At 49.0% G+C, this 13,246-nt stretch overlaps 1 protein-coding gene across 1 annotated transcript in view; it reads right to left on the bottom strand.

Moving 5' to 3' along the window:
• RFTN1 (raftlin, lipid raft linker 1) overlaps positions 1-10,168 on the bottom strand; it is a 174,086-nt gene extending 163,918 nt beyond the window's left edge. The window contains exon 1 of the mRNA XM_008156721.3: positions 9,899-10,168. The gene's annotated coding sequence lies outside the window, so the exon portion shown is untranslated. The remainder of the gene's footprint in view (positions 1-9,898) is intronic.
• Between the last annotated feature and the right edge of the window lie 3,078 nt (positions 10,169-13,246).

Here is a 13,246-nt window from a genome sequence, read left to right as displayed (position 1 = left end):
GATGCCACTCTGGGGCATCCGCTGAGTGAAACCATGAGCAGCAGTGCTGTTCATGCCTAATTCTCCTTTGGTTGTAGCTGTCTGTTTCTGTCAAGGACACAGGCTAGAAACCACCTGTGTGTGATGAAATTTCCCGAGTACTTTGCGACAGTCCATCCAACCCCTACAGCTCTGCCCCTCCAAACCCCTACAGTCACATCACACTGATACCTAACGTAAACCAGGCTACATATTTTATGTGCAAGTTGATCGTGGGGTCAGCTTAGAGGACTTGACAATCATTCAGGAGGCTTTTTCTTCTTTGTATACCTGCCTTCCCGGAAGACATCCCTTCAGTTGGGTCTCAGAGCCTCCCAGGGATGACTTTATTTTCCTGCCTAGTCAGCATCCAGTTCCTAATGACTCCAGCCTATTTCTGCCAGACACTGCAAACAACCAGGAAGCAAAGACCCCCCTCAAATAGTGACGTTCTGGAAAATCAATTCTTCCTGAATCAAGTCTAGAATGGGTGTGTGTTTGATATACGGTGGACCAGCTTCATGCAGAAGTTGTGGGCTCCAGGAGCGAGGGAACTTATGTTCCAAATCCATGCATTCAATCACTCATTCAATGTGCACTTGTGAACGCCCGCTTTGAGTCAGGTATTCGATTAAGAAATGTAAAAAATGGGCCCGGCCGGCGTGGCTCAGTAGTTGATTATGTCGATCTATAAACCAAGAGATCACGGTTTGATTCCCCGTCAGGGCACATGCCCAGGTTATGGGCTCAATCCCCAGCGTGGGACATGTAGGAGGCAGCTGGTCAGTGATTCTCTCTTATCATTGATGTTTCCATCTCTCTCTCCCTCTTCCTTCTTATTTGAAATCAATAAAAAATATTGAAGAAAAATAAAAACGGGAAGACCAAGACTTGCCCTCAAGGAGACGGCAAGTGAAAGGAGGAGAACGACAATGAACAGAGCGCGTGGTGCAGGGAGGCTGGCTGTTCTGAGCCAGAGGTCTGGGTGGGTGCAGGGCATTCAGAGAAAATTGCTGCGATATAAGCAGGGAGCACATCACCACAGACTGGGTTCCAAAGAAAGCTGATCCGCAATGGGGCACGATGCCCTGTGTCATGTTAAGTGTCGAAATTAAATTTCTTTTTTTATTTGAGAAGGACTCCTAATTTGTTTCTGAAATGCTTCCCAAGATGCCCATAAAACACTGGGAAAACCACTTCAAAAAGGATCGCCTCCTTAAAAGATGATTTTTCAGTGAGTGTTTATAAAAACTGGAGTTGAAAGGCTCATTTTTTTTCTATCAACGAGCATGCACGCATTTAAATAATGGGGGCAATAAATGTAGTTATATTTTCAAATACAAATTAGTTTCATTAAGAGCGAGCCCTCATTTACCACACTTGCCGCTAATCTGAGGCAAACTGTAAAGCTAATTTTAACAATTGCCAACAGCTCATGACAAGCAACCAGAGACAGGGCAATTATGTGCAATGACGCTGGATAAGCTAGCGAACTCATTTTTTATTTCTACGCTCAAATCCCGTGTTTGAAGACTGAAGTGTGTTTATAACATCATTCAGTCACCTAAAGTAAGAACTGATGATCCAAATTTAAATATTCTACATAATAGGGATGTCTCTCTCAACCCAGAAATGTAAATGAAAACTTCAAAATTCAGTCAATTATTCAGATGGTGTCAAATCTTGATATCCTACAAACATAATCTAAGACAGAAACCCAAGGATAACTAAAATTTCCCCGTTGAAAGTGCTTCTGATTCAATGCCAAGTAAAAGAACCATCGATAGGAAACAGTATTATTGTATGGTGCCACTTTAAAAAAAGAAAATAATCCCTACCCTAGGATATGTTACTGATTTGAGAGAGTGAGGAAGAGAAGAGGGGGGTGGGGGGGTGAGAGAGAGAGAGAGGGGAACATAGATGTGAGAGAGAAACATTATCAGTTGCCTCCCATACACTCCCAAACCAGGGATTGAACCTGCAACCTCAGGAGAGACCCTGAGTCTGAAATCACCCAGCTAAGCTGCTCTGGATTCCCAACCCCACCCTGTGAGATAATAAGTGTTTATTGTTGTTTTCAGCTGCCAAGTTTGGGAGTAATTTGTTATACAGCAAAAGATAAGGAATACAAAGGGTATTTATCAAAGGAAAACACTTGCTTACCACCCCACCCCCACATCGAAGTGGGTATCTTATGCAGACTACCTTTCTGTTCTCCTTCCAGTCTGCACCCCAACCACCCTCAGCTAGAACCAGCCCTCTCTCGTGAGAACTTGCTACTCCATGTGTGGTCCTCAGCCCCGAAGCACAGGCACCCCTGGGAGCTGGTAAGAAATGCGGACCTCAGGCCCCGCCCAGGCCTGTGAATCAGAATCTGCTTTTCACCAGGTGATTAAGTCTGAATCAAGTCAAGTTTGAGAAACCCTGAGCTATGGAGGTGGCTCTCAGTGTTGGATGTTTTCAAGTCCTGCTGCCCAGGCATTTAGGGGTGGGGGCCAGGCATTCGTATTTTTTAAAGCCTCCTAAGTGAGTCTAACTGGCAGCCAGAGTGGGCAATCCGCCTGCCACTCTCAAGTTCACCTTCTTAACAGCAGAGCACGGGGGTTGGGTGCAAAGTCTCTGGAGCCACATCACCTGGGTTCAAATCCCAGTGTCTCTACCTCGAGGTAGCAACCTAACCTCAGTTTTCTCAACTATAAGATGGGGATAACTGCAGAATCTACCTGCAGGGTAAGGATTAAATAAGTTAATACTTAACAGAGCTAAGAAGAGCTCAGGCACACAGAAAAAAGCACTATCAATGTTAACTACTGTAAGTACTTTTACTAGCATGACTTGTGACCCACTACAAAGATTCCTTTTAACCTGCCTATACCCACAATTACACCACTCTGAAAAGGGTGCTTATAAGATGTCCCAAAACACCATAAGAATCCCCAAAAGACTTTGCTAAGTTAATGAAGTGTTTAAATGAACAGGCTGCTTCCTTGTACTCGCTATTTCCGAAATCTGGTTAATACCCGATACGGTCAAGTTCCATTAACCAGAGGTTGTGGAAAAACTTCATCTCTTGCCATCCAACTTTTGTGGATTATGCCGATTACAACAAATTCTCCAAATCTGAAGAATGTGGGAGCTATCCCATAAAACTTGAATGGTTCCTCCAAAAGTATTTCCTCAGAGTGAAATTCAAAATAGGGAGTGTCAACACAACACACGCACACACACACACAATACACACACACACACACAATACACACACACACACACACACCAGTGGAAGCTGATAATCCTCTGCAAAGAATAAATGCTGACAATGAAGGGGTCTGCCTATGGGACGACAAAACGGGACATTTTCATTGTAAAAGGCAAAGGAATCTGCCAGTGAGGTTTCGCTTCCGGTTTGAAAAAGTGTGAAGGGCATGGCTGTGGGAGAAACACCACCATTGTAATACCATTTTACAAAGTCATTTGAAGGTTGGTCAGTACCAAGCAAGCTGAGCAAAACACAGCTGATGCTGATGCTGATGCTGACTTTCCACCTCTGGCTGGTCCCGTTCCCCACACCTGAGGGCTGGTGTCCCCTTCGCTTGGAACCTGATTCTGGAAGAGTGTACAGCAGAGAGGGGAGAAAGCCACAGCACCATGTCCCCCCTACCCCCCCAGGCTGCCCGCCCTGTCCAGCACTTCTGACACCACAGGGATAGGCCAGACCAGCAATACCCCAAAATGAAGCCCTTAAGTACCCCAAATGGTGTCTCCTCCATCTCAGGCTTGGCAGGCAGCCATCACGCGTAGAATGCGACCTGATTTTCTAGCTCTTTGGCTCTGGCCCCGCTGAGAGCGATTTTTCTTCCTGAATTCAGCCCAGGTAGGGAGTAAGCCACACAAATGCATATTTAAAAGCTGAACTGAATTCTTATTTGGAGAGCAAGGAATTAACAGGGTTCAAGCAGTGGCCATGGTTTGCCTGCTGGACTGATCTTTTCAGAGAAAGCATCTCGGTGAAATATACAATGATAATAGAGGAAAGCCCCTTTGGGGGCCCAGGAGGGGGAAAAAAAAATAATGTATGTCAAAAACTGAATGTGAATGAGAGGAGAGATCACACACATACAACCTTTAAAAAGTAAACATAAAAGAAAAATCTGGCTAATTTATCTCTTGTCAGTAAAAAATAGCCTAAAGCCTTAGCCACGCATGTTGCCAATTCTTAGACTGAAAGAGACGAGAGAAATGCTTACTATAGAGTCGCACTATCAAACAAACTTCCAGGGGCAATGAAAATAATCTGTGGCACCCTAGCTGGCTTGCTCAGTCGTTAAGAGTGTCGGCCCACAGATTGAAGGGTGGTGGGTTCGATTCCGGTCAAGGGCAGGTACCTGGTTGGAGGCTCAATTCCCCGGCGCTAGTCAGAGCATGTGCAGGAGGCAACAAATCTGTGCGTCTCTCTCACAGTGATGTTTCTCTCTGTGTGTCTCTCCCCTTCCCCTCTATTCTCTCTTAAAAATCAATGGAAAAAATACCCTCAGGTGAGGATTAACACACACACACACACACACACACACACACAATCTTTATCTGTGCTGTCCAATTCCGCAGCCAATAACCACATGTTGAGCACTTGGAAGGTGGCGAGTGAGACTGCGGAACTGGATTTTTATTTTTTTATTTTTTTTTTCATTTTAATTCATTTCCATGTAAATAGCCACAGGTAGCTAGTGGCTACTGTATTGGACAGCTCAGCTACAGACACTCAAACCAAACAGCTGGCAATGTCTCACTTCCTACAATAAAATGACAATCCTAATCAACCAATAATATCTTAAATTGTCACCAAAATTAGTACCGCTATACAGGCCCCAGCTGCCCCAAACTCAGCGAGCTTAAAACAAAAAGGAAAAGGACTAAAGACAGCGATTCGGGTGTGTCATTGCCCGGGACTGTGTTCTGCCTATCCAGTTTACATGTCTACCGTACTATGGCTTTGCCTATGTGGCAATCGGTGCTTTTGAACGGAATATGCATTTGGGAAACCAGAACGTCACAGTCCCTCCCCTTAAAAGTCTGGGAAACATCAAAATGTGAACTTAGGGCAACTTCCTTAACCTCGCTAAGCTTCAGTTTCCTCGAGGCTAAAGAGCAGATAATAATAGTGCTGGCCTCGAAGTAGGATTAAATTGGGAGAATACAGCAGGTAAAGTGCCTAACAGTGCCTGGCAAAGAGTAAGCAGCTGGCAAGTGGTCACTATAATTATTATTTCATGAATAACAACAGTAAAATCTGTAATAAAATAAGAGTGGTGCTGCTGCCACGAAAGTTTACAGCCGGCCAAGTTTTCCTGAGCCCCGTCACCTTGAACCTGGTTCCCAGGCCATGGAAAGCGGCATCGAGGAAAGTATGTCTGGGGCCCTGACGTCTCGCCACTCACTGTGTCTCTCCAGAGAGGTACTCACCTAGCGGGTACCAGGAGTCACAAGCATCGTTCAGCCAACGTTTATTGTGTCCCTACTCCGTGGCAGGCATGTGCTAGGCCAGTGGTCGGCAAACTCATGAGTCAACAGAGCCCAATATCAACAGCACAACGATTGAAATTTCTCTTGAGAGCCAAATTTTTTAGACTTCAACTTCTTCTAACGCCGCTTCTTCAAAACAGACTCGCCCAGGCAGTGGTGTTTTGTGGAAGAGCCACACTCAAGGGGCCAAAGAGCCGCATGTGGCTCGCGAGCCACAGTTTGCCGACCACTGTGCTGACTATGGAGGAAAACAGTCCGCAGGGGGCGCTGTCTCAAGACTCTTCACCATCTGCAACGCTTGGTCCCCCACTGAGACACCTCGGGGAGATGGAAAAACTTCATCCTGGGGTCCCTCCCAGGCAGGGAGGCTCCATTCTTGTTTCCTGGGCCAGCAGAGCCCAGGCTCCGCTGCTGGCCCACAGAGAGGAATGGAGATGTAAGGGGACCTGAGGGGAGCCAGCCCATTTTTTCAGCAGGGACAAGAAAGGGGGTGTTGACAGGCCATGTTTCCACTGACAGGCCAAATCACATGAACAGGAAAGCTGTTCTGAGCCTTCAAAAAGCCAAATCCGATCTTCCTCACAAAGCAAACACAACCCCTTTCAACAAGCTGCCGGAGCCGGTGAAATCCAACGGGACTCTCCACCAAGTTCACACCAACCAGACCAATCTGCCAGGAATCCCTCGGGAGTTTCTAAACAGAAGTTTGGTGGAATTCTGTGGGGTTCAGGGGTTATTTTTCTTTATATAGAAAGCACTCAGTCAATCTTCTTTCACAACCAAGTACACATTCCCCTATGGAATTCCCTTCTCTGAAGATTTCCAAAAACAAAATGTTCCTCTGATTGTCTGCCATCATTTAACTGTAAACGCATTTACTGGCAGAGTTGGGGATTTCTCACAGCTCCTCCACTTTTGAAAACAGCATGTTCCACGCCGTCTCAGGTGGGCCCAATTTCTGGGCCCCCTGTGGCCCCAAAGAACACTAGTTAAATCATACTTGTATTCTAAAACCTCACACTTGTATTCTTGATGGTGGGAATGTACAATGGTATAAGCATGTTGGGAAAAGGTCTGTTAGTTTCTTGGGAGGTTCTAAGACCAAGCAATTCCACTCCTAGACATTTACCCACAAGAAATGAGAACATATGTCCCTAGGAAGACTGTACACAAATATTCATAGCACCTTTATTCACAATACGCCCCCCCCCCCAAAACAAACAAACAAAACAAAACAAAACTGGGAATAAGCCATGTGTCCATCAACACAGGAATATATAAACAAATTGTGGCACAGACATAACCTGGACTATAACTCAGCAATAAATAGAGACCAAATGACTGAACACTCAACATGAATGAATCTCAGAATCATGCTGAGTGAAAGAAGCTTTACACAACACTGTAGAATCCCACTTACATGAAGTTCCAGATCAGGTTCAAGGAACCCAGAGCGAGAAACAATCAGAGTGGTATTTGCCACTGAAAGAAAGGGTGGGGACAGGGACTGACCGGAAGTGGGATGAAGGAACTTTCTTGGATGATGGTAATATTCTCCTTCTCCATAGAGACAGAAATATTCCCCTTCAAATGCCGGGGCGGCGGGGGGGGGGGGGGGGCACCTTTTTTCTGCCAAGGGCCATTTGGGTACTTATAACATAATTTGCTTAATACAATTCACTTAATATAAATGTATGTTGCTCTGAAAAAAATCTCCTAGATTTATTGAATTTCGAGTCCCGCCTGTGCTTGCCTTGGCAGGGCCAGACCAAATGATTTCAAGGGCCTTATACGGCCAGCTGGCTGGACGTTCCCCAACATACAGGTGTAAAAATCAGTCAAAATATTACACAAATGTTACGCTCAAGGTTTTTGCATTTCACTATACATATATAAATTATACCTTAAGAAAATCATGACTATACATTGGACTCTAAGTAATAAAATGTGTGAAATGTTCAGGAGTGACCTGTATCAAAGTCTGTAATTTACTTTAAAATGAATAAAACAGTAAGTCGGACTGATGATGGATAGAGGGATGAAGAGATGGAGAGATGGGCAATCAAACCCATGTGATAGCAAAATTACAGGCCCTGGGTGTAAGCATTTGGATGGTCACTGCTGCTGCAACTTTCCTACATTTTCTTTTTCTTTTCTTTTTTTTTAAATTTCTTTAGTGCTTAATTTATTTATTTTATTTTTTAAATATATTTTATTGATTTTTACAGAGAGGAAGGGAGAGGGATAGAGAGCTAGAAACATCGATGAGAGAGAATCATTGATCGGATGCCTCCTGCACACCCCCTATTGGGGATGTGCCCGCAACCAAGGTACATGCTCTTGACCGGAATCGAACCTGGGACCCTTCAGTCCGCAGGCCGACGCGCTATCCACTGAGCCAAACCGGTTAGGGCAACTTTCCTACATTTTCTAAAAGGACATGGGCAGGGGAAAGAGTCCTAGTGCTCTCTCCTTAGCCCACCACGTCAGAAATTTGGCAAGGCACTCCTGCCCACCCAGCCACGGCCCCACACCATTTCGGCGCTGCTGAAAAGCGAAGATTGCAAGAACACGAGCAGCTTTACAGGAACTCGCATCACTCATGCCAAAGATTTTCTGCCTGTTTCCCTACAGACAAAGCAATGACTTGAATGTAAGCCAAAAAAATTCCTTCTCCAGAGGGAGAAAAAGGACACACCGACTTGTACTCCCAACTGGTTCTCCTTCCATTCCTGCACCCAATCCACGAGCCAACTGTCCAACACTCCACTTCCATTCGCCCCAGGTCCCTGCAGCCAAAGACAAACAAAGAAAAACCAACCCCGTGACCTGTTCTACAAAGGCAGCCAGAGGATGACGTCCCAGCTCTCAGGCCAGATACCCCACTGGAGGCAAAAGAGGATGCAGAGCTGCTCTGAGGTTAACGTGATTTCACTGAGGTTAGCACACACATGCACCGAGAGCCCCAAACAACTTGTTGCCTAATCCCTCTGCGGGGTTTGGTGACATCTGGGGTCACTTGAACTTAAGTGGGGAATTCAGATGTTCAGAGGTACATTTCAGGAGTCCCGGTGGCTAGGGACACGTGGGGGTGCCTAGCGTGAGCTACCCACAGACGCAGAGGTCGCTCACATTACGCCGGCCTTCCTTCCTGGCCGGGCCCCGCTTATCCTGAGATGACACACAATAGCAGGGGCTGGGAGACGCCTGGCCTGACTGCCAGCCCAGCATCTGAAAACAGCTGTACCAATTACAAGAGGCTGTTGCTGGAAACCAGGGCAACCACTCCAATGTAGGGACGTGTGCCAGACTTTTGGAGAGGGAAAAAAACACACACTTTTTGTTTGTTTGTTTTGAAGCCCCCTCACAAACTCGCTGACACCACCCAGCGTCCCTGGGAACTACCCACAACCACGCAGGGCGGCCCAGTGTGTGCAACAGGGCGCGCGCCTGCGTCTCTCGCACTTGGCCTCCACGCTGTTCTTGCTGCCAAACCCAGCGCGATAGCCTAGGTGAAGGGCAAGCGCCTCGGCCCAGGAGGAGGGGGTGCATGCCTGACAACTGGGCTTCCTAACATATACGCTGCCACCACCCCACCCTGATCCAGACACACACTGGCGTCCCTTGAACCTAGGAAAGTGGGTTAGGTGGAGGGAAGAAACCCCCTTACAAAGGGGAAATGCCCGTGTTTTTTTAGCGCTGGGGACTCCCCCAGTCCCTGGTATCTGAGCCTCTGAGTGGCTGCGGTGCTTCCTCCGAACGCGTCTGCTCCCACCCATCCATCATTCCTGCCCCGGGAGCAAACCCACCTCCTAGGGCGCACGCCCAAGGGCAGCCGGAGCCGCCTCCACCCCACCCCAACTGTCTCTCCCTCCTGAACCTACACTCCGTGGCCAGCGCCAGCCTGATCTGTGCAGAGGACTCCCTGCAGCCTTGTCCTAGATCCACCTGTAGCCTGGAAGCTTCCTCTCTGATTCCTCCCTAGGCGTCCCCGAGCCCGCAAAACCCACGACCCCCAACAGATTGCTCGGGTGCCTCTCCGCACAGCCCGCGGGGATGATTTTTCTCCCCAATAAAGTTGGCCCAAGACTGCTGCGCCCCATGTAGCGGCCCGACCCCATCCAAACTCTGGCCGGAGGTGCGCGGGGGGGAGGGGGAGTTGCGCGTTGGGGGGAGGGGGAAGGAGGAGGGTGAGAGGAAGGGTCCTCTGGCAGCCCCGGCGCCTGGGAAGCACGCCCCAGCTCTGGCAACCTGCAGGGAGGCGCCACGCGGGGCTTCCCCTGTCCGCCGGAGTCCCGCAGCGGGGCCAAATGGAGGGGTTTGTGCCCGCCTACGCCCCAAATCCCGCTGCGCGCCCACCTACCGTTCCGGACTCGCTGAGGAGAAGGCGCGGGTGCGGGCTCCCCGAGACAGTGTGTTGCGTCCCGGGAGGAAAGTTTGTGCCATGCAGAGGCGGCGGCGGCGCGGAGAAGGCGTGGGCACCAGTGGGTGGGGGGGGGGGGGGCGGCGGCGATGCGCTGTGCCGTGTGTCTGTCCCTCCGGCGATAAGTGCGTCCGTCGGAGCCCGCGGCCGCCGCGCTCCCGCTCGCTGCGCCCTGCGCCCGGCGCGCTCCGGCTCCAGTCCCGACGCGCCCCCGCCGCCGCCGCCGCCGCCGCCGCCGCCGCGCGTCCGCCGGCTACACTTCCTCTTCCTCTGAACTCATGTGCAAAATATGCTGCGCTGCATCTTCGGGGAAGCCGCGCTGCCCCTCACCGCGGCCGCGCGGGAGTGGCGGGCCCGCCCCGCGCCCCTCCGCGCCCCGCGCCGCCGCCTCCTCCACGCGGCGGGCAACCTGCGTGCGGCACAGGCCGCCACCCCGCCAGCGACCCTCGGTGCCGAGGTTAGAAGCTCACGCACCCACCCTCTCTCCTCCTAACCAAGGTTCTGTGTGTGTGTGTGTGTCAAGAGCGCACGTGGGATAACTGGGAATCCCTCAAATGTGGAGCTAGGATGCTGGAGGGCGAAGGCTACCAAGGTACTGATGGCTGGAGGTGGAGGGTCATTAAGAGAGCTCCGTTTCCCCTCCCCATTCCACAGGTGGACCCCATCCCCAGGTGGCCCCAGTGCTGCCTAAGTTATTTTCTTGCCAAGCCCTATGCCACCCATTTCGGGTGTCCAAAAGGTTTGAGAAGATCTGGGGGACCCTTTACTGGCATCCTGAATTTTTGGCTGCCCAAGAAGGAAATTCTATACATAAAGGGCCAGCCCAGGGGCTACTTCAGTAAAGTGAAGATGTGAGGCAGTGAGCGCATTGTAAGAAATGTTCTTCTTGGAACTATTGAAACAAAGCAAAACTCCAGTGTAGGGGTTCAGAGCAGGAACCTTAGAGCCAAACAGGCTTGGCCTCCTGGCCTCCCTGTGTACGGTGTGACTTGGATAAGTGACTTAACCGCTCTGGGCTTGTTTCCTCCTCCGTCAAACAGCACTTCCTCCTGGGTTGTGTGTGTAAAGTGTTTAGGAAGCATTCTACAACTTAGCTATTATCATCGATGTTATTATTGTGACGATTCTTATAAGGCGACTGGAACAGACAGCGGACATAATCTAATTAATTGTCTGCATTTTCTGGTTTCGAAAAGAGAGGGTCTTAGGCATGGAAGTCCACACAGTGTTACAATGAGGCCTTCTGGTACTAATCACACCTCCCCAGGAGGTAAGGAAGTGCTAGGTTGCTTTCAGGAATTCTGGTTACCAGAGCTTCTCAGAGAATTTCTTCCATGTTTTTCTTTTTCCATACCCATCCCAGCTCGCTTTTCCATCTCCCTCCCCGCACCAGGGTGTTTTTGTTTGTTTGTTTGTTTGTTTTTGTTGTTGTTTTTCCCTTTCCCTTTCTTCCCCACCACTTGCTGGCCTCAGGCACCACCACCTCCAGTCTCCCCCACTCTCTGCCCTCCCTGGGCTTGCCATCTTGGAGAAAATGAGACCAGGTGATGGCCCAAGTCCAGGTTTAAGCACAGTTTGTGGGGACAAGTGCCCAGTGGCACCACCGATAGTTTGGAAGACCCACTTATGAGGCCTAAGGGAGGGGTCTTGATGATAGCTTCCTGAAGCCTCCAGGTGTAAGGCAAGGCTCATCTGAAATCTTTCTGATCCTTCCATGGCCTCTGCATTGAAGAAAGAAAATAATATTTATAGGTGTTAACCAGTTAAAAAAAAAAGTATTTTTTTAAAAGAGAAAGAGAAAAGGGAGAAATACAGCATAAGTTGGTCGTGGTTAGAGGAAGAGGCTGATTTCCATGAAGCAAATCATTTCCACTCTATAAAATTCTTGCACGTAATTGTTTTTTTAACACCAGGTCCTAGGGGTTAATAAGTTATTCTGATGGTTCCCATTTTCCTCCACACAATATTTTCCTGAGTACTAACAATGTGTAAATGTCTCAAATGCCTTTTTGCCCTGCTTGGATCTGCATTTTTGGGGGCTTTCTAGAACTCTCAACCATTCCCCCTACTGACACTTCGTGCTTGGTACATAGTAGGTGTTCACTAAACATATATGGAATGAATGGATGAGACATTAATATCTAGATTTAAAAAAATTATTGCTTTTAGAGAGGAAGGGACAGGGAGAAAGAGATAGAAACATCACTAATGAGAGAGAATCATTGATTGGCTGCCTCTTGCATGCCCCCTACAGGCGACTGAGCCCGTAACCTGAGCATGTGCCCTGACCAGGAATCAAACTATGACCTCCAGGTTCATAGGTCAACGCTCAACCACTGAGCCATGCCAGCCAGGTGGTATCTAGATCTTTTAAGTCTCTGTGTAACCTACACCGAACAATTATCTGGAAGTAATCTAGTTTCCTGATTCTCTTCCACCTGGCATATCCAATGAGGAGGCACCATTGGGTTCATTTGTGTTGCATAACAGTCAACCTCAATCTTCCACTTGGCTGCCATGGACTAGCCAGTCAAGGGATAGATCCTGGCCAGTCAGGAGATAGACCCTGGGCAGCTGGGCCTCGCCTCGGACTGACCTCCCCTACCCAGTGTCAGCCCCAAAGATGCTGGAACCGTATCCTGGTGGGTTACCTTGGCAACCTCACAATGTCATCTGTTAGAATGTCCTAGGGTGGCAGCTTTTAATTCTATCACAGCGGTCTCATCGGGGGTCATGTAATAGTGCTGTTTTTCCTGTGCTCACACTTCCTCCCCCTATGATTTAACACTAAGTACTCGGGGAGGGAGCTGAACACGGGGAAAACCAAGTTATTACAGCACGACAGGTCACAGATGGCCCCAGAACTGGGATCCCCAGTGTTCGCAGTCGATAAAATGCAGGCGCCGAGTTAATGGGGAAGCTGGTTCTCCTCACACACCCCGTGGAAAGGAGAGGAGTTAAGCCAGCCTGGGCAGGCGTAAGAAGCAGCCGTGGCCACACTGTACGATTCTTGTAGAAGCTCTGTTACAGGAGACCCCCAGCCCCCGGGAACAATTCTCTCTCTCTCGGCCTCAGCAGCATCGCCCACTCTGGAGATGATTACGGCCATGGCTACCAGCAGCCTGAACAATTTTGCCGCATTCCAGCTACACGGAGGCCTGGAGGGAAGGAGAGTCCCAGCTAACCATCTCTTCTGTACACACCCTTCTTCCAACCTCAAACCCCCACCCTGCAATTTCTCCACACCCAGCCCTCCCCTCCATTGTAGCTTAAAATAACTCAGCCCCG

The sequence above is a fragment of the Eptesicus fuscus genome, chromosome 18, assembly GCF_027574615.1.
Source record: "Eptesicus fuscus isolate TK198812 chromosome 18, DD_ASM_mEF_20220401, whole genome shotgun sequence".
NCBI classification, from domain to species: domain Eukaryota; kingdom Metazoa; phylum Chordata; class Mammalia; order Chiroptera; family Vespertilionidae; genus Eptesicus; species Eptesicus fuscus.
The sequence above is the reverse complement of the archived record's forward strand: the minus strand, read 5'-3'. Positions and strand labels throughout refer to the sequence as shown.